Here is a 27,977-nt window from a genome sequence, read left to right on the forward strand (position 1 = left end):
GCTGGGCCAAATGTGTGCCGTCCTATGGGACTCCCAATCACGGCCAGCTGTGATACAGCCTGGAATCTAACCCGGGTGTCTGTAGTGACGCCTCTAGCACTGACATGCAGTACCTTAGACCGCTGTGCCACTCGGGAGCCCGATGTAATGGCTGGAATGGAATTCATGGAATGGTATCAGACAAATCATACATATGGAAACCACATGTTTGATTCTGTTCCATGAATACCATTACAGCCATCACAATGAGCCTGTAATCCTATAGCTCCTCCCACCAGCCTACACCGCATGCAACTGATTGAAGCTATCAAAAAACGAGTTCAGGCTATTGCCACTAGATGGAGACAATATCTTTCTAATTTGAGTAGAAATTTGGAATTGACTGAGAAACAGCTGAACAACAGTCCACTAGAACGCAACATATGTTTGAAGAATTGTGCCTTCAAAAATGTAACTTGCTCTTTTAGTTGGATGTGTTTAGTGAGATTCATAGTCAATTGTAATTTCAGTCACTAATATTTGAGACACTTCATTAAATTGAATATATAGTTTTCTGTTTGCATAATGTTATACCCATTTAAAGTATAGGACACTCAATGCCTTTGTTTATTCAATACTCTGTTCAGCTGTAATAACTTTCCACTTTTAAATTAATTGTACACACAACCTATTTGTCATTGCTTATTTGTGTGAGTGTAATCATAGTAGTCTACAGGTGAACCCCAGACCGGGGTTAGGTCTATGGGGAGAGCTACAGTAGGACACAGAGAGAGCTAGGCCTCTGCAGCTGTATTTTGAATAAATAGAGATTACCCCGCTGTGTTCTAATTTACTGCAGAGTGGGAATCAAACTATAAACACGTCCCACCCCTCTCCAGTCAAACACGCCAATGTCTGGTCACCTGCATCCCCTTGCACAACCAAAGCCAAAGAGGGACGACCCCAGTCACCTCCTAACATACTCTCAACACTCATAAAGGTACATTCAAGCTTTTGCTCTCATACACCAACTTCATTTGGATAGTGTTGTTTTAAGGTTCAGTTCTTGGAGCTGTTTATTCATGAGGCCATGTGTCTTGTCCTACAAAATCTGTCTATTTCTTTGGATAGTGTTGTTTTGTTTTAAGATACCTTAGATTATTAGTCTATCAGAGACCTTTGATTTGAGGCCATATGCATTTCACCAATGCTATTATATTGAAACGTCCCATGCCAGAAATATTATTTTTAGTAAGTATGTGATGAGTACACAGGAACCTGAGCCAACTCATGAATATTATTCATATCCTCTCCTAAGGATAGCAACACAAGATTGTAGTGGAATGTTCTGAGTGGAGGGCTAATGCACATGAACATCTCTGTCTGCATGGTCTGAGCACTAACATGCTAAATAGCTATAGAGATGTCCTCCAGATCTCTCCTTCCCTCTCTCTCTCTCCCTCCCTCCTTCTCTCTTCTCTCTCACTCTCTAGTTGAGGGCTTCCATTTGGGGATGACATATGGCTTTTATATAAGAATTAGTAAAATTCCTCATTCCTGGCCAACTCAATCTCAAACAGGTTGGCTTGTTTTTCCTCCCTCTTGTCTCTTTCTCCCTCTCCCTCACTCCCTCTCAGTCCCCTCCTCACTCTCTTTTTCTCTCTTCCTCCCTCTCTCTCTCTCCCTCCCTCTCTCTCCCCCTCCCTCTCAGTCCTGTCCTCTCTCTCTCTCTCTCTCAAAAGGGAAAATAAATCAACATAAATATGGGTAGTATTTACAATGCCGTTTGTTCTTCACTGTTTGCCCTTTTCTTGTGGTCACAAATCTTTCTGCTGTGATGGCACGCTGTGGTATTTCACCCAATAGATATGGGAATTTATCAAAATTGGGTTTGTTTTTGAAATCTTTGTGGGTCTGTGTAGTCGGAGGGAAATATGTGTCTCTCTAATATGGTCATACATTTGGCAAGAGGTTTGGAAGTGCAGCTCAGTTTCCACCTCATTTTGTGGGCAGTGTGCACATAGCCAGTCTTCTCTTGAGAGCCAGGTCTGCCTACTGCAGTCTTTCTCAAAAGCAAGGCTTTGCTCACTGAGTCCGTACATGGTCAAAGCTTTCCTTAATTGTGGGTCAGTCACGGTGGTCAGGTATTCTGCCACTGTGTACTCTCTGTTTTTGTTAATTCTTTCCAATGTGTCAAGTAATTATCCTTTTGTTTTCTCATGATTTGGTTGGGTCTAATTGTGTTGCTGTGGGGCTCTGTGCGGTCTGTTTGTGTTTGTGAACAAAGCCTCAGGATCAGCTTGCTCAGGGCACTCATCTCCAGGTTCATCTCTGTGTAGGTGATCACTTTGTTATGCAAGGTCTGGGAATCACTTCCTATTAGGTGGTTGTAGAATTAAATGTCTCTTTTCTGGATTTTGATCATTAGCAGGTATCGGCCTAATTCCGCTCTGCATGGTGTTTTACGTTGTACACAGAGGATATTTTTGCAGAAATCTGCATGTAGAGTTTTTTACATTTTATTTCACCTTTATTTTACCAGGTAGGCTAGTTGAGATCAAGTTCTCATTTACAACTGCAACCTGGCCAAGATAAAGCAAAGCAGTTCTACACATACAACAACACAGAGTAACACATGGAATAAACAAACAGACAGTCAATAATACAGTAGAAAAGTCTATATACAGTGTGTCCAAATCGAGGTAAGGTATTGGAGGTAAGGCAATAAATAGGCCATAGTGGCGAGGTAATTCCAATATAGTTGTCACGTTCTGACCTTTATTTCCTTTGTTTTGTATTTATTTAGTATGGTCAGGGCGTGAGTTGGGTGGGCAGTCTATGTTTGATTTTCTATGATTTGGGATTTCTATATTTCGGCCTAGTATGATTCTCAATCAGAGGCAGGTGTCATTAGTTGTCTCTGATTGAGAATCATACTTAGGTAGCCTGGGTTGCACTGTTTGTTTGTGGGTGATTGTCTATGTTGATGGCTTGTTACAGCGCAGCTCGCATTAGCTTCACGGTTGTTATTTTGTTTACTGTTTTTTGTATAGTGTTTCTGTGTTCAGTTTTTTCTTTAAATAAAACATTCAACATGAACACATATCACGCCGCATTTTGGTCCTCCGATCCTTCTCGCCTCTCCTCTTCAGATGAAGAGGAGGACGACCGTGACAATAGTAATTAAACACTGGAGTGATAGATGTGCAGAAGATGAATGCACAAGTAGAGCTACTAGGGTGCAAAGGAGCAAAATAAATAAATAAATACTGTACGGGGATGAGGTAGTTGGATGTGCTATTTACAGATGGGCTATGTACAGGTGAAAGGATCTGTGAGCTGTTCTGACAGCTGGTGCTTGAAATTAGTGAGGGAGATATGAGTCTCCAGCTTCAGGGATTTTTGCAGTTTGTTCCAATCATTGGCAGCAGAGAACTGGAAGGTGAGGCGGCGAAAGGAGGAATTGGCTTTGGGGGTGACCAGTGAAATATACCTGCTGGAGCGCGTGCTGCGGGTGGGTGCTGCTATGGTGTCCAGTGAACTGAGAAAAGGCAAGGCTTTACCTAGGAAAGACTTGTAGATGACCTAGAGCCAGTGGGTTTGGCGACGAGTATGAAGCGAGGGCCAGCCAACGAGAGCGTACAGGTTGCAGTGGTGGGTAGTAGATGGGGCTTTGATGACAAAACGGATGGCACTGTGATAGACTGCATCCATTTTGTTGAGTAGAGTGTTGGAGGCTATTTTGTAAATTACATTGCCGAAGTCGAGGATCAGTAGGATGGTCAGTTTTACGAGGATATTTTATTTTATTTCACCTTTATTTAACCAGGTAGGCTAGTTGAGAATGTTTGGCAGCATGAGTGAAGGATGCTTTGTTGCGAAATAGGAAGCCGATTCTAGATTTAATTTTGGATTGCAGATGCTTGATGTGGGTCTGGAAGGAGAGTTTAAAGTCTAACCAGACACCTAGGTATTTGTAGTTGTCCACATATTCTAAGTCAGAACCATCCAGAGTAGTGATGCTGGACGGGCGGGCAGGTACGGGCAGTGATTGGTTGAAGAGCTTGCATTTAGTTTTACTTGCATTTAAGAGCAGTTGGAGGCCACGGAAGGAGAATTATATGGCATTGAAGCTCGTCTGGAGGTTAGTTAACACAGAAGAGCCAGAGAATCAAGGGGGGATAAAGAAGGGATCAGAGAATCACCAGCAGCGAGAGCAACATCATTGATGTATACAGAGAAGAGAGTCGGCCCAAGAATTGAACCCTATGGCACCCCCATAGAGACTGCCAGAGGTCCAGACAACAGACCCTCCGACTTCACACACTGAACTCTATCTGAGAAGTAGTTGGTGAACCAGGTGAGACAGTCATTTGAGAAGCCAAAGCTGTTGAGTCTGCCAAAATCAAATCAAATCAAATCAAATTCTATTTGTCACATACACATGGTTAGCAGATGTTAATGCGAGTGTAGCGAAATGCTTGTGCTTCTAGTTCCGACAATGCAGTAATAACCAACAAGTAATCTAACTAACAATTCCTAAACTACTGTCTTATACACAGTGTAAGGGGATAAAGAATATTACATAAGGATATATGAATGAGTGATGGTACAGAGCAGCATAGGCAAGATACAGTAGATGGTATCGAGTACAGTATATACATATGACATGAGTATGTAAACAAAGTGGCATAGTTAACCTCTTGAAACTCCCCATCCCGGATCCGGGATTGTGACTAAGCCTCAGGCTCATTAGCATAACGCAACGTTAACGATTTCTGAAAATCGCAAATAAAATTAAAATAATGCGTTTGCTCTCAAGCTTAGCCTTTTCTTAACAACACTGTCATCTCAGATTTTCAAAATATGCTTTTGAACCATAGAAATTGACTAATTTGTGTAAGAGTATGCAAAGCTAGCATAGCATTTTGTGTAGCATGTAGCACGCAACATTTTCACAAAAGCCAGATAACCAAATAAATAAAATCATTTACCTTTGAAGAGCTTCTGATGTTTTCAATGAGGAGACTCCCAGCCACATACCAAATGCGCAGTGTTTCCTGAAAGCGTCTGTGTGTAGGAGAAATCGTTCCGTTTTCTACATTGCGCCTGGCTACCGAAACGAACCGAAAATGCAGTCACCTACAACGTGAAACTTTTTCCGGATTAACTACATAATATCGACCGAAACATGGCAAACGTTGTTTGGAATCAATCCTCAAGGTGTTTTTTCACATATCTCTTCATTGACATGCAGTTCGTGGAAGCTTGCTTCTCTCTCTGTGCCCCATGGAAAAATACTGGCAGGTGACTTTTGCGCACCAATTTCGGCGCAGGACACCGGGCGGACACGTGGTAAATGTGGTCTCTTATGGTCAATCTTCCAACGATCTGCCTACAAATACGTCACAATGCTGCAGACACCTTGGGGAAACGACAGAAAGGGCAGACTCATTCCTCTTGCGTTCACAGCCATATAAGGAGATCATGAAAGACAGAGCCTCAAAAATCCTTGTCATTTCCTGGATGCCAAGTCATCTTGGTTTTGCCTGAAGCTCACGTTAAAGGGCACGCACAGAGAAGATATTTGTATTTCTGGACACGTCAGAGTGTTTTCTTTCGAACAGTAGCAATTATATGCATAGTCGAGCATCTTTTTGTGACAAAATATCTTAAAATCTTAAAATCTTAAAAACGGGAACGTTTTTCTTCCAAAAATGAAATAGCGCCACCATAAGTGTAAGAGGTTAAAGTGGCTAGTGATACATGTATTACATAAGGATGCAGTCGATGATATAGAGTACAGTATATACGTATGCATATGAGAAGAATAATGTAGGGTAAGTAACATTATATAAGGTGGCATTGTTTAAAGTGGCTAGTGATATATTTACATCATTTCCCATCAATTCCCATTATTAAAGTGGCTGGAGTTGAGTCAGTGTCAGTGTGTTGGCAGCAGCCTCTCAATGTTAGTGGTGGCTGTTTAACAGTCTGATGGCCTTGAGATAGAAGCTGCCGATAAGAATGTGGTGATTGACAGAGTCGAAAGCCTTGGCCAGGCCAATGAATACAGCTGCACAGTATTGGCTCTTATCTATGGAGGTTATTAAATCGTTTAGGACCTTGAGCATGGCTGAGGTGCACCCATGACCACCTCAGATTTCAGATCAGATTGCAGATTGCATAGCGGAGAAGGTTGGTGACCTGTTTGTTAACTTGGCTTTCGAGTTAACAAAGGCAGGGTAGGATATATATAGGTCTGTAGCAGTTTGGGTCTAGAGTGTCTCCCCTTTTGAAGAGGGGGATGACCACAGCAACTTTCCAATCTTTGGGGATCTCAGACGATACGAAAGAGAGCTTAAACAGGCTAGTAATAGTGGTTGCAACAATTTCGGCAGATAATTTTAGAGGAGAGGGTCCAGATTGTCTAGACCGGCTGATTTGTAGGGGTCCAGATTTTGCAGCTCTTTCAGAACATCAGCTATCTGGATTTGGGTGAAGGAGAAATAGGGGAGGCTTGGGCGAGTTGCTGTGGGGGGTGCAGGGCAGTTGACCAGGGTAGGGTTAGCCAGGTGGAAAGCATGGCCAGCCGTAGAAAAATGCTTATTGAAATTCTCAATTATTGTGGATTTACCGGTGGTGACAGTCGTTCCTAGCCTCATTTTAAATAAGAATTTGTTAACTGACTTGCCTAGTTAAATAAAGATTCAAGTATTTTTAGCCAGCTCCTAATTGGTATGTCAAATTTTATGTTATTTTTGATGGCAAAGAATGTCCTTATTGCCTTGTCTCTCAGATCGTTCACAGCTTTGTAGAAGTTACCTGTGGCTCTGATGTTTAGGCGGAGGTACAGTATGTATAGTTTTTTGTGTGCTCTAGGACAATGGTGTCTAGATGGAATTTGTATTTGTGGTCCTGGCAACTGGACCTTTTTTTGGAACATTATTTTTGTCTTACTGAGCTTCACTATAAAGGCCCAGGTCTGACAGAATCTGTGCAGAAGATCTCTGTGCTGCTGTAGGCCCTCCTTGGTAGGGGACAAAAGCACCAGATCATCGGCAAACAGTAAACATTTTACTTCAGATTCTACTAGGGTGAGGCTGGGTGCTGCAGACTGTTCTAGTGCCCTTGCCAATTAGTTTATATGTATGTTGAAGAGGGTGGGGCTTAAGCTGCATCCCTGTCTCACCCCACGGCCATGTGGAAAGAAATGTGAGTGTTTTAAGCCTATTGTAACTGCACACTTGTGGTTTGTGTACATGGATTTTAGAATGTTTTATGTTTTTTCCCCAAACACCACTTTCCATCAATTTGTATAACAGACCCTTATGCCAAATTAAGTCAAAAGCTTTTTTGTTATCAACAAAGCATGATAAGATTTTGCCTTTGTTTTGGTTTGTTTGTTTGTCAATGAGGCTCTCCCTTTCTTTCAGAGTTACCACAGGCCTACCACCTGGATGAATGGGTGAAGGACAAACTGCAAATTTCCCTTCCAGTAACTGACCAAATAGATATTTATAACCAGCTGGTCATCTCCCCCATCCACTGAGACCCCCCCTCCCCCTCCACCACCTTGGCTAAGAGAGCTCCATTTAAAGACCAGTTGTATCACTCCTGGCTTTGTTCTTAAACAAAGAGAACTGCCCCTCATCTGCCCGTAATTGGGCCGACCCTTGGAATGTGCTTGATGTCTCTGCGTGCGCCATTGCCACTCCATCAGACAGGCAAGGCCCACTCGGGACAGAGAGATGGAGGAATGGAAATCCCTCTCTCTCTCCTATCCTTCTCTCCCTCTGTCTTTCTCTTTCTCACTCTCTTATCCATTTTGACATAACTGGGACCTCTCTGCAGAAAGAGGACCCCGTGCTAAGTGATAAATGGAACAGCCTGCAGCCTCTCCTTGTTGGGGCTGCTAGGGCTTGCTGGGCTGCACCACTATTGCCCGGGGGAGGGGGTCACTAGTAATTCCCAGCTACATTTGGTTAAAAAGGGATTGAATTGTGTTTTTTACGCCCCCTTTTTTGAAGACTGCAGATGTAGTTGCAGATGTAGCAGGGCTTTCTCCTATAGAGCTCCATTTTTATGGAACGGTCTGCCTACCCATGTCAGAGACGCAAACTCGGTCTCAACCTTTAAGTCTTTACTGAAGACTCATCTCTTCAGTGGGTCATATGATTGAGTGTAGTCTGGCCCAGGAGTGGGAAGGTGAACGGAAAGGCTCTGGAGCAACGAACCACCCTTGCTGTCTCTGCCTGGCCGGTTCCCCTCTTTCCACTGGGATTCTCTGCCTCTAACCCTATTACAGGGGCTGAGTCACTGGCTTGCTGGGGCTCTCTCATGCCGTCCCTGGAGGGGGTGCGTCACCTGAGTGGGTTGATTCACTGATGTGGTCATCCTGTCTGGGTTGGCGCCCCCCTTGGGTTGTGCCGTGGCGGAGATCTTTGCGGGCTATACTCAGCTTTGTCTCAGGATGGTAAGTTGGTGGTTGAAGATATCCCTCCAGTGGTGTGGGGGCTGTGCTTTGGCAAAGTGGGTGGGGTTATATCCTTCCTATTTGGCCCTGTCCGGGGTGTTCTCGGGTGGGGCCACAGTGTCTCCTGACCCCTCCTGTCTCAGCCTCCAGTATTTATGCTGCAGTAGTTTGTGTCGGGGGCTGGGGTCAGTTTGTTATATCTGGAGTACTTCTCCTGTCCAATTCGGTGTCCTGTGTGAATCTAAGTGTGCGTTCTCTAATTCTCTCCTTCTCTCTCTCGGAGGACCTGAGCCCTAGGACCATGCCCCAGGACTACCTGACATGATGACTCCTTGCTGTCCCCAGTCCACCTGGCCGTGCTGCTGCTCCAGTTTCAACTGACCTGAGCCCTAGGACCATGCCCCAGGACTACTTGACATGATGACTCCTTGCTGTCCCCAGTCCACCTGGCCGTGCTGCTGCTCCAGTTTCAACTGTTCTGCCTTATTATTATTCGACCATGCTGGTCATTTATGAACATTTGAACATCTTGGCCATGTTCTGTTATAATCTCTACCCGGCACAGCCAGAAGAGGACTGGCCACCCCACATAGCCTGGTTCCTCTCTAGGTTTCTTCCTAGGTTTTGGCTTTTCTAGGGAGTTTTTCCTAGCCACCGTGCTTCTACACCTGCATTGCTTGCTGTTTGGGGTTTTAGGCTGAGTTTCTGTACAGCACTTTGAGATATCAGCTGATGTACGAAGGGCTATATAAATAAATTTGATTTGATTTGATTTGAGTTGTTTGTGATTTGGTCCCAAAAACTGAAATGCTGAAAATTGCATCCTGGTTGCTAAAAAGGTAAATTGCTCCAATTTGCTTTCATAACACAGCCTGGTTTAGAAATAAGTGAAAATGTTTCACTTTGTATTGATGCCTAAAATCCCTCAAAGTCATATTAGTGTCTAGATACTTTGCTTGTAACAATGCTATAGGGAGTGGTGTGAGTACCTTGGGTTTTTAGAACATCCCCCAACCCCCGTTTTCAACACCCCACTTTGGGCATGACTCATTTACTCTCGCATCCGTCACCTTTCATCCCAAACTCAACTCCGCCATGACACGCGCAACACTAGCTAGCTACCCAGGATAAGTAAATAAATGATGTAATGTGTGACCCCCCCACCTACCTCTCCTTACCCCACCCACATCAGAGGTGATTACACCAGAGTTAGGGCAGTTGAGAGTTGTGGAGGTGAGGAGTTGGTGTGAGAATGGGGCGGGAGGGGTTTATAGGTGGGAGGATATAGACAAGGGTGGTGGTGAGCAGCCACAGACGTGGGTGGGAGGAGTTGCAGGGGCACCGGGCCCACAGGAGCAGCCCTTTGGGTTCGTCTGTCGTTCCTCCAGCCCCACGGCTCCACTCCCCCCTGGGCCCCCTCTCTATCCCGGGACGTCTGGGCTCCAGGTGCCAGGTGGGTGATTGGGGGGGCTGTTGACTGCAGCGTGCCGTAGCCAGAGCCTAGCCAACCCTAATGACCTCCTCCAGGGCTGCCAGTCCTATTGTGATTCAGCTACCCCCTCCAATTCACAGGTCGGATATCCCTCCGCTCCGGAGCCTGGGCTTCTGCCGCTAGCTGTGTGTGTGTGTGTGTGTGTGTGTGTGTGTGTGTGTGTGTGTGTGTGTGTGTGTGTGTGTGTGTGTGTGTGTGTGTGTGTGCGTGTGCGTGTGCGTCAGAGAGAAAGATATTTTTTTTGTATGTGTGAAAAAGTGTGAATGTATTTTTTGTTGTTGTGTTTTTTCTTTTGTATTTTTGTTGTTGAGTGTGTGTTCTTTTAGGGAGGGGCTTCCTTTTGGTTACTTGGAGCAGACAGACACTTAGCCTAATTAAGGGAACAGCACTGTCTGTTGTTACCCCATTGGACACAAATAAAGATGCACTGGCAGATATACACACTGTTAGCCAGGCTCGGTCTCTTTTGTACTGCTCCTCTGGAACGCTCCCTGCCCGCAGAACAGAAAACACACCAACCACACCTTTATGTAAGTCTGTCTGCCACCTGGTTTACATCCTAGCAGAGCATTCTCTCTCTCGCTCTAGAATCAAAATAGCACGGTTAGAGTGAGGCTAAGCATAGCAAGAGGGACCATCATCACAGAATGAAACTTAAACTTAAAGAGAGAACCTGGTCAGTAACTGTACATGTATAGCATCAGTCACCTACTCGTTCCAGGGTTTTTCTTTCTTTTTCCTATTTTCTACATGGTAGAGTAATAGTGAAGACATCAAAACTATGAAATAACACATATGGAATCATGTAGTAACCAAAAAAGTGTTAAGCAAATCAAAATATATTTTATATTTGAGATTCATCAAAGTAGCCACCCTTTGCCTTGAAGACAGCATTGCACACTCTTGGCATTCTCTCAAACAGCTTCATGAGGTAGTCACCTGGAATGCATTTCAATTAACAGATGTGCCTTGTTAACTGTTCATTTGTGTAATTTCTTTCCTTCTTAATGAGTTTGAGCCAATCAGTTGTGTTGTGACAAGATAGGGGTGGTATCCAGAAGAGCCCTATTTGATGTCATAAGGTGAATTCACCAATTTGTAAGTCGCTCTGGATAAGAGCGTCTGCCAAATGACTTAAATGTAATGTAATGTAAAAAAAAAATCCATATTATGGCAAGAATTGCTCAAATAAGCAATGAGAAACAACAGTCCATCATTACTTTAAGACATGAAGGTCAGTTAATACAGAAAATTTCAAGAACTTTGAAAGTTTCTTCAAGTACAGTCGCAAAAACCATCAAGCTCCATGATGAAACTGGCTCTCATGAGGACCGCCACAGGAAAGGAAGACCCAGAGTTACCTCTGCTGCAGAGGATAAGTTCAGTAGAGCTACCAGCCTCAGAAATGGCAGCACAAATAAATGCTTCACAGAATTCCAGTAAGAGACATATTCCAACATCAACTGTTTAGAGGACACTGCATGAATCAGGCCTTCATGGTCAAATTGCTGCAAAGAAACCACTACTAAAGGACACCAATAATAAGAAGAGACTTGCTTCGGCCTTAAAAACAATGGACCGATGGAAATCTTCCTTTGTTCTGATGAGTCCACATTTGAGATATCCAGTCCAAAATGTCTTAGCGCTGTGTGTTTGTGAGACGCACAGTAGGTGAACGGATGATCTCTGCATGTGTGATTCCCACCGTGAAGCATGGAGGAGGAGGTGTGATGGTTTGGGTGTGCTTTGCTGGTGACACTGTCAATGATTTATTTAGAATTCAAGGCACACTTAACCAGCATGGCTACCACAACATTCTGCAGCGATACGCCATCCCATCTGGTTTGCGCTTAGTGAGACTATCATTTGTTTTCAACAGGACAATGACCCAGTGGGACAAAATAGTGGGTACTCCTTAAAATGTCAGCTGTGGAAGATGTAGTATCCCACTGGGCACAGATGTCAATTCAACGTCTATTCCACGTTGGTTCCACATTATTTCATTGAAATGATGTGGAAACAACGTTGTTTCAACCAGTGTGTGCCCAGTGGGATGTGTCTTAATGTATTGAAAATTCCATGTTAAGAGACCAGAAACGAGGTGCAGTGCTCAGGAAATGTCTGAAGAAAATAGGACAGCACGGAAATTACAAATGGTGTAAATTATGACTTGTGGGTGAAGTTATACATTTGGGATTTTGAGGTGGTGGGGTTTGGGTATTAGTCACTTTCACCTCAGCTAAAAGTTAACGGGGCTGCTAAAACAGACAGTGCTTTAGTGGAAAAGTGCCAAAGAGATTAATGAAGTGTTCCTCTTCTCGCCTTCACGCCATCCCGCTCTTTTTTCCTTTGTCTGTGTGTGAGTGTGTGGGCCGCCCCTGTGGTGTAGTGTAGTTAGCTGAGGTAAATATCTGGGAGAGGCAGACGGGTGATGTTAGCATCACCTAGCTTCATACACATCAAACCAGGCTTGGTGTAATCCTGTTTGGACAAACACTCTCTAAAAGCTATTTTCTCTCCATGTCAGTCTCCTCAATCTGGCCTGTCTGTCCTCTCCTCTCCACAATTCACAATGGATCCTCCTCAGGCCTCCATGGAAGTGTTTTTGTGTAACTGCTGTGGGTTTGCCTCACAGAGTGAGCCATGGATTTATGCAATGCGTTACTTTAATAAAAATCTTTCATTAACCAGTGAATTTTTAATATTTGATTAACAAATGTTGAGTAAGAAACTGACCTGAAAGCAGAGTTGAATTGTGGGTACCAGTGTAGCTTGGCCCCTCTCTAAGGATGTTGATGTGTGTGTGTGTGCAGGCTCTGTGCTCTTTGCCTCAATAGCCCCCACAGCCCCAAGTTTTCCTATATGTCCAACAAGGGGCCCAGTCCAGGTGTGGATGGTGTGTAATAGATTCTCCATGAGTAACCTCTTTAGATCTGCCTGTCATTTACAGGTTGAATGTTCTGCCCTCCCAACCTCTGTGGCCTTGCGTGGAGACCTACATGTGTAATTCGAGTCTGCAGTGTTTTTAGAGCTGTTTCACACTGTCAAGGTTGACTTATCTGAGTGGGGAAAGTTTCTGAGGGAATAGAGAGACATATCCAGAGTCGGCCTTGGAATGTTGTTTCAAAATGGCCAGGGTCCCCCTCAACTTCATCTATGGAACTTCATCTATGGTACCCCCCACCATCCATCCATTCCCCTCCCCCCTTCCTTCTTTCCACCTCTCCTCTCCCTCCTCTTCCCCTTCCTTCCTCTTTTCCCTCTTTCTCCCTCCATGAGGACGGAACTGAGAGATGGGACAATATGTCCCCTCAGAGGCTTTCTCAGAGTCTGTCTGTCTGTCTGTCTGTCTGTCTGTCTGTCTGTCTGTCTGTCTGTCTGTCTGTCTGTCTGTCTGTCTGTCTGTCTGTCTGTCTGTCTGTCTGTCTGTCCCTAATGGCTGACAGATGTGTATAGCGTGAGTTTGTTTCATGTTAGCTCACAGCTTGATGAGCAGAGAAGCAGCTGGAGATTAACAGAACCCCCTTCCCCGTCCCCCTCACAATGCCTCAATTTTTTTTATTCGCGCTCCACTGTCTCGAGCTTGTAATGCACTCCGGCCTTTTTCCACCATAATATATTGGTATTAATAAAGGCAAAGGCTGACATTCTGTAATGGGAGTAGGGAGGGTAGTGGAAGGAAGGTATTTGGGCTGCTTCTCAGAGAAACAGCAGCCTCTTTAGTTCTTCTCACAATAAATCTCATGGCAGTTTGAATGGTTGGATGGGCCTGCTCTGCTGTGAAGTTTCCTCCAGTTGATTACAAGGGAGTTCAAGGAGTGCTCCTCGACTTTTATTGCTTACAGCCATGGTACCTTACGGGTATATGCTTCAGTGGACGACTTCAATCGCATGTCATACAATATCATTTTATTTCGTTTTCTTCCACTGAAGCAATAGGAGGGCAGAAAGGGTTCTCTAAGTAGCTCATGAACGCACTGTTGCTCATGAACGCAACTCATTGCCTTATTTCTCATGATTGAAACTCCGTTCCCTACTACTCATGAATGCAACTCATTTCCTTATAGAGCCCCACAGTGTAGGTGTCATAATACCCTTAAAACCTTACGGTCAAAAAAGGAAATTGTTCCAATCGTTTTTCCATCATTAATTTTTCACATAGGGGATTTTAGAAACACTTAAAATAAGGTCTGTTTTCATGTAAGCTTTTATTTATCCGTTATTTTACCAGGTAAGTTGACTGAGAACACATTCTCATTTGCAGCAACGACCTGGGGAATAGTTACAGGGGAGAGGAGGGGGATGAATGAGCCAATTGTAAACTGGGGATTATTAGGTGACCGTGATTGTTTGAGGGCCAGATTGGGAATTTAGCCAGGACACCGGGGTTAACACCACTACTCTTACGATAAGTGCCATGGGATCTTTAATGACCTCAGAGAGTCAGGACACCCATTTAACGTCCCATCCGAAAGACGGCACCCTACACAGGGCAGTGTCCCCAATCACTTCCATGGGGCATTGGGACATTTTTGTTTAGACCAGAGGAAAGAGTGCCTCCTACTGGCCCTCCAACACCACTTCCAGCAGCATCTGGTCTCCCATCCAGGAACTGACCAGGACCAACCCTGTTTAGCTTCAAAGTTATCAATATATACAGCTCTATTTATGCTCAGATTCAAAAATCCTAATTAGCACCAAAGTCATGCAAAACTACAAATCCCTGCAAGGTCCTGCACGTAATCTCTTGCTGACACCTTTGCTAACAGGTATTGCGTAAATTTAAAACTTGCACAAGACAGTTCAGAGAATTGTCCATTTTACTTCATTTAGCTAACATTACCTTTGCCTCAATTCTGCAGTCTCGTCCAGATCATCATGGCATTTGTAGTTCTTTATGAGCCACATTAGCAGCTAATTAGTATTTCATTTTTGGGGGGTCTATGATCTTCAGGACGGATCACTGGAAAGAGGCCCGAGTTCCAGACTTGGAATTCCGAGTTGGATGACCGTTCAAAACGTATTTTCCCAGTTGGAACTAGTTTTTTCCCAAGTTCCCAGTTGTCTTGAACTCACTGAAGTCTGAGATTTCCCAGTTTCCAGTTTTTTATAATTCTGGATTGACAGCACGACCAATCTATTCAACCCTTTCTGTTGAATGTTAATCCCTTTAAACTTGGAAAAGAGACGTAAACCCAGACTTGGACCCTTTCCACCGCATAGCAGGGAAAGAAAAATAGTGATTGCTTTGCAACCCTTGCAGTTAGCCACTGATTCCTTCCAAACCACTTATTGATGAATTTGCGATTTCTCACTTGTCTTTAATTTTTATGTCCAATGGCCAATGAGCACTGATATGTTTTATATATAATTTCTCTTAATTTGACAAGTATTTAAAATGATTTTCCAGTAGATTGTCAACGTGATTAATGATGATGACTGCTTGTCTAGCTAAGTCCAGTCAAAGATACAGTAGATATAACGTGATTTGACGTAATTTTATCTGTGGAGAAAAGACCTTGAGCCTTCTTGGATGGGCCCTTCTAATGTAAATCTATATTAGCACCCAAAGCGGCTTGCACTTTCTAGCTCTCTGTGTAGATTTTGCAGTAACGTAGTGTCCCCATAAGTGACAAAACACTGAGCCAATCACAGCGTAACAAGAGAAGATTACCAAGCCCTGCGCTCTGTATTTTCCGTTGGCTTGCCCCACCACCATTGAAAGCACTGAGCTAGCATTTTGGAACTTCCTTAATCAAGAAAGCAAAAAAGAGACTATTTTTGTATGTAGCTTTACTAACTCAGTATTTATTTTTGTTTGCAAATTGATATGTGATAACATGTAAAACAGGCAACAACAAACAAAAAAAACTGGTGGGGCTCTGCCCCACTTGCCCTGTGCGATGGGTCGCCACTACGTACCCCATCAGAACCCGAAATATAAACTTGTTTTACTCCAATGTTTGTAAACAAAATAAATGTAAACAAAAGACTGGCCTTGAAAACATGGTTAAATCTATAATTCTGCGATTGTCAGTCCTTGCAGCCATAGTTCTATGAATTTGATTGGCTGCATTTCTCCAGCCCCATTGCACTATGCCTAACATTTCTTATGCCTACTTCCTAACATTGTATTTGTGTTCTCCTGAGGTTCGTTTGAGCAATACCACTCTGAAGAGAGTTAAGGAGAAGAGGCCAGTGTTGAGTTATTAAGCATCATGAGTGATTAATATTGCATGACGTCGTGTGTTAACCACTTTTACGAGGTGACGGGAAAGAAATCACTGCAGGTGTTTCTGGATGCCAGAATCAATCTGCCAGATGATCCATGGCTACCCAGTCATCAGTAACATACGTCACACTACACCCACATCAGGAAACCAGACTACATACTCCACACTACACCCACATCAGGAAACCAGACTACATACTCCACACTACACCCACATCAGGAAACCAGACTACATACTCCACACTACACCCACATCAGGAAACCAGACTACATACTCCACACTACACCCACATCAGGAAACCAGACTACATACTCCACACTACACCCACAGCAGGAAACCAGACTACATACTCCACACTACACCCACATCAGGAAACCAGACTACATACTCCACACTACACCCACATCAGGAAACCAGACTACATACTCCACAAAACACCCAAATTAGGAACCAGACTGCTGCTTTCAGAGAGAGAGAACTACATAGTTGGAGAAAAAGAGAGATACACAAGCAGAGAGAGAGAGAGAGCGCAAACGGGCGGTGGGACAAGCAAACATAAGACAGGGAGACAGAGAGTGCAGTGCATGGACAGATGTGTGGGATCTGTGTGTGCTTGTGCGAGAGAAATACTTACATACACTGAGTGCACAAAACATTATGAACACTTGCTCTTTCCATGACATAGACTGACCAGGTGAATCCAGGTGAAAGCTATGATCCCTTATTGATGTCACTTGTTAAATCCACTTCAGTAGATGAAGGGGGAGGAGACAGGTTAAATAAGGATTTTGAAGTCTTGAGACAAATGAGACATGGCTTGTATGTGTGTGCCATTCAGAGAGGGAATGTGCAAGACAAAATATTTAAGTGCCTTTGAACGGGGTATGGTAGTAGGTGCCAGGCGCACCGGTTTGTGTCAAGAACACTTAGTAACATTGCAAAAAATCTGAAACTTTTTGTCCGAAAATTATATAAAAAAAGCTAACCCATGCTTTTGTCACTTCTAGATTAGACTACTGCAATCCAACTATCCGGAAAAAGCACTAAATAACCTTCAGTTAGTGCTAAATACGGCTGCTAGAATCTTGACTAGAACAAATACATTTGATCATATTACTCCAGTGCTAGCCTCTCTACACTGGCTTCCTGTTAAGGCTACGCCTCATTTTAAGGTTTTACTGCTAACCTACAAAGCATTACATGGACTTGCTCCTACCTTATCTTAACGATTTGGTCCTGCCGTACATACCTACATGTACGCTCACAAGACGCAGGCCTCCTTATTGTCCCTAGAATTTCTAAGCGAACAGCTGGAGGCAGGGCTTTCTCCAAAAAAGCAACGCTTTATGGAATGGTCTGCCTATCCATGTGAGGGATGCAGACTCGGTCTCAATGAGTCTTTACTGAAGGTCCTCATGACTGAGTGTAGACTGGCCCAGATGTGAGAAGGTGAATGTCAAGACACTGGAATGACAAACCGCCCTTGCAGTCTCTGCCTGGCCGGCTCCCCTCTCTCCATTGGGATTCTCTGCTTCTGACCCTATTACGGGGGCTGAGTCACTGGCTTGCTGGTGCTCTTCTATGCCATCCCTATGCCTTCTTTCTGTCCCGTCTTGCACCCCCTCTGGCTCATGCGGTAGAGATCTTTGTGGGCTATACTCAGCCTTGTCTCAGGGTAGTAGGTTGGTGGTTGAAGATATCCCTCTAGTGGTGTGAGGGCTGTGCTTTGGCAAAGTGGGTGGGGTTATATCCTGCCTGGCTGGCCCTGTCCGGGGGTATCATCAAACAGGGCCACAGTGTCCCCAGAACCCCCTGGTCTCGGCCTCCGGTATCTATGCTGCAATAGTCTATGTGCTGGGGGGCTAGTCAGTCTGTTATTTCTGGTGTAATTCTCCTGTCTTATCTCATGTCCTGTGTGAATTTATGTATGCTCCCTCTAAATCTCTCTCTCCCTCCCCTCCCGGAGGACCTGAGCCCTAGGACCATGCCTCAGGATTACCTGGCCTGATGACTCCTAGCTTTCCCCACTCTACCTGGTCGAGCTGTTGCTCCAGTTTCAACTCTTCTGCCTGTGACTATGGAACCCTGACCTGTTCACCTGATGTTCTACCTTGTCCTGGACTTGCTGTTTTCATCTCTCTCGCTCACTCTCTCGCTCTTTCTCTCTCAGCTATTAAAGGCAACTGACATTTACAACTGAGGTGCCACTTAATGGCCATGTACTCTTATAATCTCAGAGTCTGGTTCTTTTCTAGGTTTCTTTCTAGATTCCTGCTTTTCTAGGGAGTTTTTCTTAGCCACTGTGCTTCTACATCTGCATTGCTTGCTGTTTGAGGTTTTAGACTGGGTTTCTGTATACATCTGCTGATATAAAAAGGGATTTAAAAATACATTTAATTGATTGATTGAACTGCAATGCTGCTAGGTTTTTCAAGCTCAACAGTTTCCAACACCATCCAAAGCACAACTTGACAACTGTGGGGAGCATTGGAGTCAACATGGGCCACATCCCTGTGGTATGTGTGATAGAACTAGTGTATGTTACTGTGGGTTAGTGTGTGTACAAGGAAAGTGCATGGGGAGATTGACTGGTTACTGGTTACAGGCCAGCAGCTTGTTGGTAGGCCTCACTCTGCTGTGTCAAGCGGAGCTGGGGCAGAGCGGGTGACGGGACCTCATTATCTCTCTCTCTCCATGTCGGGCCCTTAAGTCCATCTCCTCAGCGCCTGTTCTGTTTGTTTAGAGAGCGAGAGCCTTAATGAGCCCATTATCTGTCGATGATCCACAAAGGGGGCCCTTCTGTCTCTGCCTTTACCTCCCCTGTGTCGAGTGCACTTTCTCTCTCTACCTCTCGTGACTCTCTATGTAACTCTCTATTTCACCCTGTAGTTCTCTCTCTCTCTCTCTCCTCCCATACTGTGCTCATTTCTTTCTCTCGTGCAGCAGTGCAACCTCCTTCCTTTGAACATGGCCGCCCTCTTCGAGGCTATACATTTTTATGTTGTTGTTGGGAACTGGCTTTGGTCTGGTTTTAACTGCCTCATATCTGAAGCTCCCCCATAACAGCTGACAGTATACTGTAGTGTAGATTGCTGTGTGTGCTACCAGGAGGGAGAGAGAGAGAGATTTTCTTCACCTAATGCTGAAGGAAACATGACTGGTTTTTGTGAGACCCTTCTCATTGGCTGAAACAGATCCATTCTGCGTAGGGAATTTTCTGGAAGTGTATTATTATACCATATTTCAAGAATACTTGAAACATTGATTAACTGAAGTGGTGGTTAAACTGAGCTTGGTTAACCCTTTTGTGTGTGTGTGAGTACATATACAGTATGTGTGAATACGTTTGTGTGTGTGTGTACCGGATGTATTGACTCCAACAGCAGCCCACCCCCCAGTAGCCACAGAACGCTGCAGTAGATTAGCTCTCTCCCTGGTCAGGCCCGGCCGACCTGTTAACGCTGAAGACTTAATTACGGTGATCTGGTAATAGTGGAGAAAATGGCAGGAATGCTGTCCACATGGCCGTGTTCACAGAAGGATTAGCTCCACAAGCTGCACTCCCCAACCTTGGCCAGCTTCCTCTCCCTCTTCCAGAACCCTTCTTACAGCTGCCTTTGTCTCGCACTCCAATGAGGCGAGAGTGAGGGGGGGGGGGAGAAAAGACAAAGAAAATTAATCTTCTGGGTGCTGGATCTTAAATCCTTTTAATGAAGTAGGCTACAGGTTGGAAAGGCTTTGAGCTCTGTACGCCCGGACATACACACACACACACACACACACACACAGGCACGCACGCACGCACGCCCACACGCACGCACGCATACCCACACACAGGTGACACTCCTACTTTCTGTAGGTTCTTATTGATGAGCAATGATGTTATTCACCAGCCGTGGCAAATCCATATTTTTGCTTTCATTATTCGCTAATAAAAGGAGTTAGCAAATCTGTTAAGCTTAACTGTGATGTTTCCGGGATCTTTGAGAGATCAGAATCGGAAATCTCTGTTTCCGTCCTATTAGTGTTGAGAATGCTTTAGTCTCTACTGATGTTTTCCCTCAGCACTAAAGCTTGTGAAGTACAGGTTTAAAGGAAACCGTATGAGAATTAACATTTGTTCATGTTGTTGTATTATTCTCTGTCTGGGTATAATTGATCTTCCAAAAGGAGACATGACCCTTTTGGAACGAAAAGAGAGAATCTCTGAATGAATGTTCCATGGCTGTTAACCTGAGGGACCTAGGTCTCTGAGCATCTGTACTGTCTGGATGTACTTTAACTCCCACAGCAATGCTACAGGCAAAGTATTGAAACACAGGCCCTGTATACAACCCCCCTACCCACCTCCAAAAATAAAACCTCCACCACCACTTCACTGATGGCGGAGAAGCCCATTACTGTGTTCATCTTCTCAACGTTTGACAGGTGGAAGTAGAACTTTGGGTTTTACGTTTTAATTATAAACAATTCCAGATGTGGAGGGGGGCCCATAAATTAGAAGGAGAGCGACTCAAATGTCTTCTTTCAAAGGTACCAAGCGGATCAGCATCTGCTTCTCATTGCAGTCAATGTTATTAAAGGCCCTGACCAAAGAAAGCTCCACAGTCCCCTGTCGGGCCCCACAATAATTAACACTATTAAATGTGCCTAAATAGATTTAGAGCATCCAGAAAAGTTACATTTGTCTTGGAGAATGACCGCAATCATCTATTCTCCAAGCAAAGGGAGCTGGAACAGAAGGACGAACCACCTTATCTGATCTGTAGAAAGAGAGAAATTGTGAGGAAAAGGGGGAGAGAATGGAGGGGGGAAGAAAATGCACAAATACAAACAAATTAGGCAGGTATGAGAAGAGAAGAGAAGGAGAGGGAGTACGGAGAGAGGTTTGAAACGTTCTGTTGCCGCACTCCAGCCCATGTTGTTGTTACTGGAGCATATGCATGAGCTGAGAAAAGCAGCAGTCACGACAAACCATCCATCTGCTGTTCTGTTCCTTTCTGGTGATCTTTTCAAACCACATGAATGCATTTTCTGTCATTCTTGGATAATGAGAAGCATTGAGAGGAAAGTGTTTTTCTGTTCTCTCCAAAGACTGATTCACTGGCCCTTGTTTGGGAGTGGATTCATTTACTAAAGTATGAGATCGATTTAGCCTGTTTTGGACAGACATGTTTGAAGCTTTCCCTCTCTTCTCATTGACCGAGAGCAGAATTAAAAGGGCGGTCCTGGCAGCGGATTGGCTGAAGTGGTTCTGCTTGTAGTCTGCGCTTGCCCGTGCATGCCCGTGCATGGCGGGTGCCGGGGGTTGGGGTGGTTAGGGTCAGAGGGGCGAACCTCGGGTCGGTGTGAGGGTGCAATGTCTCTCCCCAGTGCGGTACCCCCCAAAAAAGAGAAAAAAAGAAACACCCTCCACTCCTCCCAAAAAAAGCCAGATCGGCAAAAGTAAAGTGGGGCAGTAACTCCTAGGGGTGTGATTGAAAGGGTGAGAAGTTAATTTGGCAGCATTTCCTCCTCGCTTTGCTAATGTTTCCTCTCAGGACTAAACACCTCTACCTTCACCCCACCCACCCTCCACTTTCACCCCTGCCTCCACCCCACCTCCACCCCTACTGCCACCCCACCCGCCTTCCACTTTCCCTCCCTACCTGCACTTTCCTCTCAGGACTAAACACCCCGACATCCACCCCACCCACCTTCAACTTTCCCTCCCTCCCTACCTCTAGGGCTCCTGAGTGGTGCAGCAGTCTAAGGCACTGCATCTCATCACAGGCGTCACTACAGACCTTGGTTCGATTCCAAGCTGTATCCCAACTGGCAGTGAATGGGAGTCCCATAGGCCTGCACACAATTAGGTTAGGGTTTGGCCGGGGTAGGTCCTCATTGTAAATATGAATTTGTTCATAATTGAATTGCCTAGTTAAATGAAGGTTAAAGAAAATAAAATACCCCTACCTCCACCCACCCTCCACCTTCACCTCTCCCCAATGTTCAGCAGCTTCCAACACGCACCCTTCCCCGTCACCTCCTCTCTGCATGTCCTGACCTCCCCAAAAGCACCGTCCGCCGCAGCGGTACACATTGACCCGAAACGAAACCTTCTCTCCCCGGGAAACTTCCTGCTCTGAAACACTTTGGCTCAAGTGTGTTTTCTCATCAGACAATGGGGGAGCAGGGAGGGAGGGAGAAGAGGAGTCGGAGGGAGGTGGCTCTTGAGCTAAATGGAGACCGTGTTGGTGTATCTTCACGGCCTGTCAATCAGGGACCCCCAGGGATTCTGAAGGGGGGGAAGGTCTGCAACAGCTCAGGGAGGATGGAGAGGTCATGGTGCTGGTGGTAATAAAGAGAGTGAGCGTGCGTGCATGCTGGGTCGAGAGGCCACAGGGTTCTTGCTCTCCTCACTCACCACGTCCAGGATAGCTCCCATCAACAGCAACACTTTCCTGAATCAACATGGACCTAAATACCCTCACACACATTTCTCATTGGCCAGACCCCCACATGGCTCAGTATAGGCCTGTAATTCAGCACAGAGTAATCAAATAATCAAACCCATGAGTCTCACATAAACCTCTTCTTTATGTAGATCACAAATAAACAAATTGCTTTACTGTCTTAAAGAGACCACATAAAGAAGGACCCTTGGGATCATGGACATACCTGATTTGAAGTTTGAAAGACGATATGAGAGAAGATACAGCAAAATGGGTTGAAGACATTAACATGTCATAGAGCCATAGGAAGCATCCATGTGTCGTAGTATAATGACATACTAGCTTCTCCTTCTGGAGGCTCCTAGTCTATAGTATAGGGGGTGAGGGTGGAGTAGCCCCAAAGAGTTCCACTGGGGGTGACGTCATTTCTCCGGCAGGAACGAGCCCTGTTTCATGTAGCACTAATCAAATAGTTGTTGTCTGAGACAACTCGCTCCACTCGTCCATGATCTCACACACACATGACCTAACTCGTGTCCACACGTACACACACACAGACACACACAAACACGCTCAAGGCAGCTTCCCCTAAGTATTGTCTCTTCAATACCCATAAGTGCCATTGGGGTCCCATTGCGTGAGCAACCCCTCTTAGACACGTTGAGTCCCAACATTCTCAGACGGTCTCTGTGGAAAGACAGCAGGAATCTCACTCTTTTAGTCTCTGATGTCATTTGATGTGACCTGATGTTATTGCTGAGAGCATAGAATAGTTACAGTATCTCTATCAGAGGTTTCTATTGCATGCATACCCAGCTAGCACATTTGGTTCCTTTGAAGTTGTGGGAATGTACGTTTTTGGTTTCCCATTGGTTCTGGGAATGAAGCCATAAGTTTCCTGACCGGTAAAACTGAATGTTTTTTAAATGTCCTGAGAACGGAAGTGAAAATTTTGCCTGTTCTGGGAACGCAAATCTTTAGGTTGCAAAGAGGTTCTGAGGACATTTTACTCTGGTTCCCTGAATGTTTTCCTAGAAGGTTTTATTAATGTTATATTATTGGTTATTTGAAGGTAATGAAATAACGTTCTGAGAACATGTTTCAATAAGATTTTTAATAATACTGCTAGCTTAGTTTGGGTTAACTGTTTTGAAGTCCAAGTACAGAGAGGATACATGGAAATAAATGTGCTTAGGCATTAATCATGCAAACACATTTATTTTTTATTGAGACCCCGCGTCAGTGAGAATCGATACTATGATCTTCTGTTCTCTGTCCATGGAATTAGTCCACTGTGGTTCGGCCAATTAGTGGGCACGGCCAACAAACCTGAACATATATTAATAAGATAGAGGATAGAGAGTTTTGTTAATGCTGAGAATGGAACTTTTTCAAATAACATTCTTAGAACGTTCTCTGAACGTTACTAAAAACGTTAAAGTTTTTAGTAACGTTTGAGAACATGACTTCAACATGACTTCAAGGATCATACCCTTTTTTTCAATTTTTTCCTTAAATGACATACCCAAATCTAACTGCCTGTAGCTGAGGACCTGAAGCACGGATATGTATATTCTTGATACCATTTGAAAGGAAACACTTTGAAGTTTGTGGAAATGTGAAATGAATGTAGGAGAATATAACACATTAGATCTGGTAAAAAAAAAATGCCTTTTTTTGTTTTATCATCTTTGAAATGCAAAAGAAAGGCCATACTTCATTTAGATTTTGGCCACCAGATAGCAGTAGTGTGTGTGCAAAGTTTCACTGATCCAGTGAATAATTAAATTACTGCACAATATTTTGTATCAAGTCTGCCAGGAGTTTTCCCAAATGTGCCGAATTGGCCAATTGATATATTTTCAAGTACATAACTATAGAGAACATAGAAAAATGCTATGGTATACAAAATGTACGTTTACACACTCCCACAAATGTCATACATGATGGGTCATTAGCTTATACACTTTCACACATCTAGATGGCCGGACAGGGTGGGTGTGGAGCCAGAGACAGCAGTGGGGTCAAAATGTAGAACCCTGTTCCTACATTTGAACATAAAAATTGATTTTATCAAACAAAACTATGCTACATTTCATTTCTTGGACCCTCAGGAAGACAAATCAGAGTACATTATTTACCTTCAGAGGTGAATGTATCAAAACAGTTGCCGTGATAAAAGTTTTTTGTTGTTGTGTAGTCTCCTCCAACAATAGCATGGTATTTTTTCACTGTAATAGCTATTGTTAATTGTAAATTGCAGTTAGATTAACAATAATTTAAGCTTTCTGCCCATATAAGACATGTCTATGTCCCGGAAAGTTGGCTGGTGTATGCAACGTCATGCTAGTCACATTAGCGCACGTTAGCAACAACTGTTCCGGTTTAGGGACACCCATCCTGTAGAGGTATAGAACCATGAGGAAACCTGTAGGAAAAGTTATGCTGAAGAACTAAAATTCCGACAGAGTAACTATTTGAGAAGATTCCCAATGTCAAACCAGTTGGAGAACGTTCCAAGACAATTACCAAAATGTAAATGAAATGCAACAATATTTTATCTTTTAGGAAACGCTCTGTTAAACTAATGAAATGGCAAGAAAATGTGGTCTGTAGAATGATGACGGTAAAACTATTGAATCCATTTAGAACAAGGCTCCAATGTAATAAAATGTGGAAAAAGTCAAGGGGTCTGAATACTTTCCGAATGCACTGTATATGGTCCTGTCTTGGAAAGAAGAGGCGGTGGGTACCCGATGGTGGCACACGCGGCTAACACACTGCTCACATACTGCAGGCCGCGGTGTGAGACAGGCCAGGTCAGCTGGTGACGGTGTGCAGCCCCTTCTCCCTCTTCATTTATCTGCTGTGGCAGCGGACAGAATGCAATTTCCTGCGAGGTGGAGTCAGGGGGAATGGGGACGGGGACGGGGGCGGGGGCGGCTAGAGCACATCAAAGGGTCCACTGAAAGCTATCAGGAACTTGAGTACTGCCAGCAATGCGTGCCAACCCTCCAGCCCCACCTCTCCTCGCCTCCTCTCTCTCTCTCTCTCTCTCTCTCTCTCTCTCTCTCTCTCTATTCCTCCTGTGGTGCTCCCAGACGCTAGGCCCAGGCCCGGGCATGGTGTGGCTAGGTTAAAAATACCCCTCCATTTACTAAAGTCAGACACCTTGAGTTGTGAGCAGCTGGGGCATGGAGGGCAACCATTAGGCTCACCACAACACCAAGGAAAGGTCACAGTTTATCATACTGTACACACACGAGCGCGAGCACACACTATCACACACACACTCTAGCATGCACACACAAACATAGAGCGCAATCTCTCAAACACAAACACATAGAATTCTGAATTAGAATACTAATAGGATCTCTACAGACATGTTGGTTGTTTAGCAATAAAACCTACGAGTGCGCAACTATGTGGAAAAACAGACAGGGTTGGCTTAGACTTTTGACAACATGTAAACTATATCTCGTGTTCGATTTTTATTGAAATGGGAATGCATGGGAAACATATGTTAACATTGCCAAAGCAGGTAAAGTTGATAATAAACCAAAGTGAAATAAACAATTAACAGTAAACATTACACTCACAGAAGTTCTAAAAGAATAAAGACATTTCCAATGTCATATTATTTCTATATATAATGTTGTAACGATGTGCAAATAGTTAAAGTACAAAAGGGAAAATAAATAAACATAAATATGGGTTGTATTTACAATGGTGTCTCTCTCTTATGTGGGACAGGGGGTTTGGGCATGTTTTGTGTGTGTGTGAGAGAGAGAGGAAGTAATAAGGCCCTTTAATACTAGCTCTCCCCACACCCCCGAGCTCCCCCCCCTACTCCTTTTTATGTGGCATTAAACAGTCCTTCACTGAGGAGTGGGACCAATGGAAGAATTGGGCTCATCCATGTTGTCACACACAGAGGCCACGTGACAACACCTGTACCACATAGCCTGCAGTGACAGGGCCCACCCCACCATAACCTAGCACTCCATCCATGTTGTCACACACAGAGAGAGGCCATGTGACAACACCTGTACCACATAGCCTGCAGTGACAGGGCCCACCCCACCATAACCTAGCACTCCATCCATGTTGTCACACACAGAGAGAGGCCACGTGACAACACCTGTACCACATAGCCTGCAGTGACAGGGCCCACCCCACCATAACCTAGCATTCCATTCATGCCAGGCCTCTAACATATAAAGAACAATAGAAGCACATCATTTCTATTTAGATTCCTGGAGATTGTCACGACTTCTGCCGAAGTCGTTGCCTCTGCTTGTTCGGGCGGTGCTCTGCGTTCGACGTCACCGGTCTTCTAGCCATCATTGATCCTTTTTTCATTTTCCATTGGTTTTGTCTTGTCTTCCCACACACCTGTTTTCAATCCCATTCATTACCTGTTGTGTATTTAACCCTCTGTTTTCCCTCATGTCTTTGTCAGAGATTGTTTTATTGTCAGTATAGTGTGATTGTTGTATAGGTGCGCGTCGGGTCCTCGTACCCATGTTTGGTTTGTGTGTACATTTAGTGTTATGGAGCATACTCTTGGAACTTTATTAAAAGACTCCATTTTACACTCAGTTTGGCTCTCCTGCGCCTGACTTCCCTGCCACCTCTTACACCTATGCATGACAGATCTTGTGTTATTGTGCTGTTAGTTAGACAGCTGGTTGACGTGACAATAGGGTCTCTTTCTTTTGCATGTACAGTACCAGTTAAATGTTCGGACACACCTACCCATTCCAAGGTTTTTCTTTATTTTTACTATTTTCTACATTGTAGAATAATAGTGATTACATATTAACTGTGAAATAACACATGGAATCATGTAGTAACCAAAAAAAGTGTTAAACAGTAGCCACCCTTTGCCTTGATGACAGCTTTGCACACTCTTGGCATTCTCTCAACCTTTATTTAACTACGCAAGTCAGTTAAGAACAAATTCAAAACTCCCTGACGATGGCCATGCAGCCGAAACGTGTTGGATTTTTAAAACTTTGTTTCTATTCAACATGCCATACAAATAAAGGCATTTTAATGAATTATATGAAGAGTGCCTTGGTCTTCCTTTCTTTTTGATGACCAATTCACCCCTTTTACCAAAGAGCACCTTCTGTCTACCAAAATGTGTTATTGTTTACCTTAGTAGCATTTCCCTTCCTCCTCTTTCTACCAGGAACTATTTTTTATTTAAAATTACGGCCTACCCAGGCAAAACCCTAACCCGGACCACGCTGGGCCAATTGTGCGCCGCCCTATGGGACTCCCAATCACCGCCAGTTGTGATATTGGCCAGGATCAAACCAAGGTCTGTAGTGATGCTGAGAGCACAGAGGTGCAGT

The 27,977-nt window shown here is 44.3% G+C and overlaps 1 pseudogene; it reads right to left on the reverse strand.

The window, feature by feature from the left end:
• The window catches only part of LOC135527167 (phospholipase DDHD1-like), an 89,412-nt pseudogene that overhangs the window by 58,345 nt on the left and 3,090 nt on the right, over positions 1-27,977 (reverse strand).

This window comes from Oncorhynchus masou, chromosome 32, assembly GCF_036934945.1.
Source record: "Oncorhynchus masou masou isolate Uvic2021 chromosome 32, UVic_Omas_1.1, whole genome shotgun sequence".
Classification (NCBI taxonomy): Eukaryota; Metazoa; Chordata; class Actinopteri; order Salmoniformes; family Salmonidae; genus Oncorhynchus; species Oncorhynchus masou.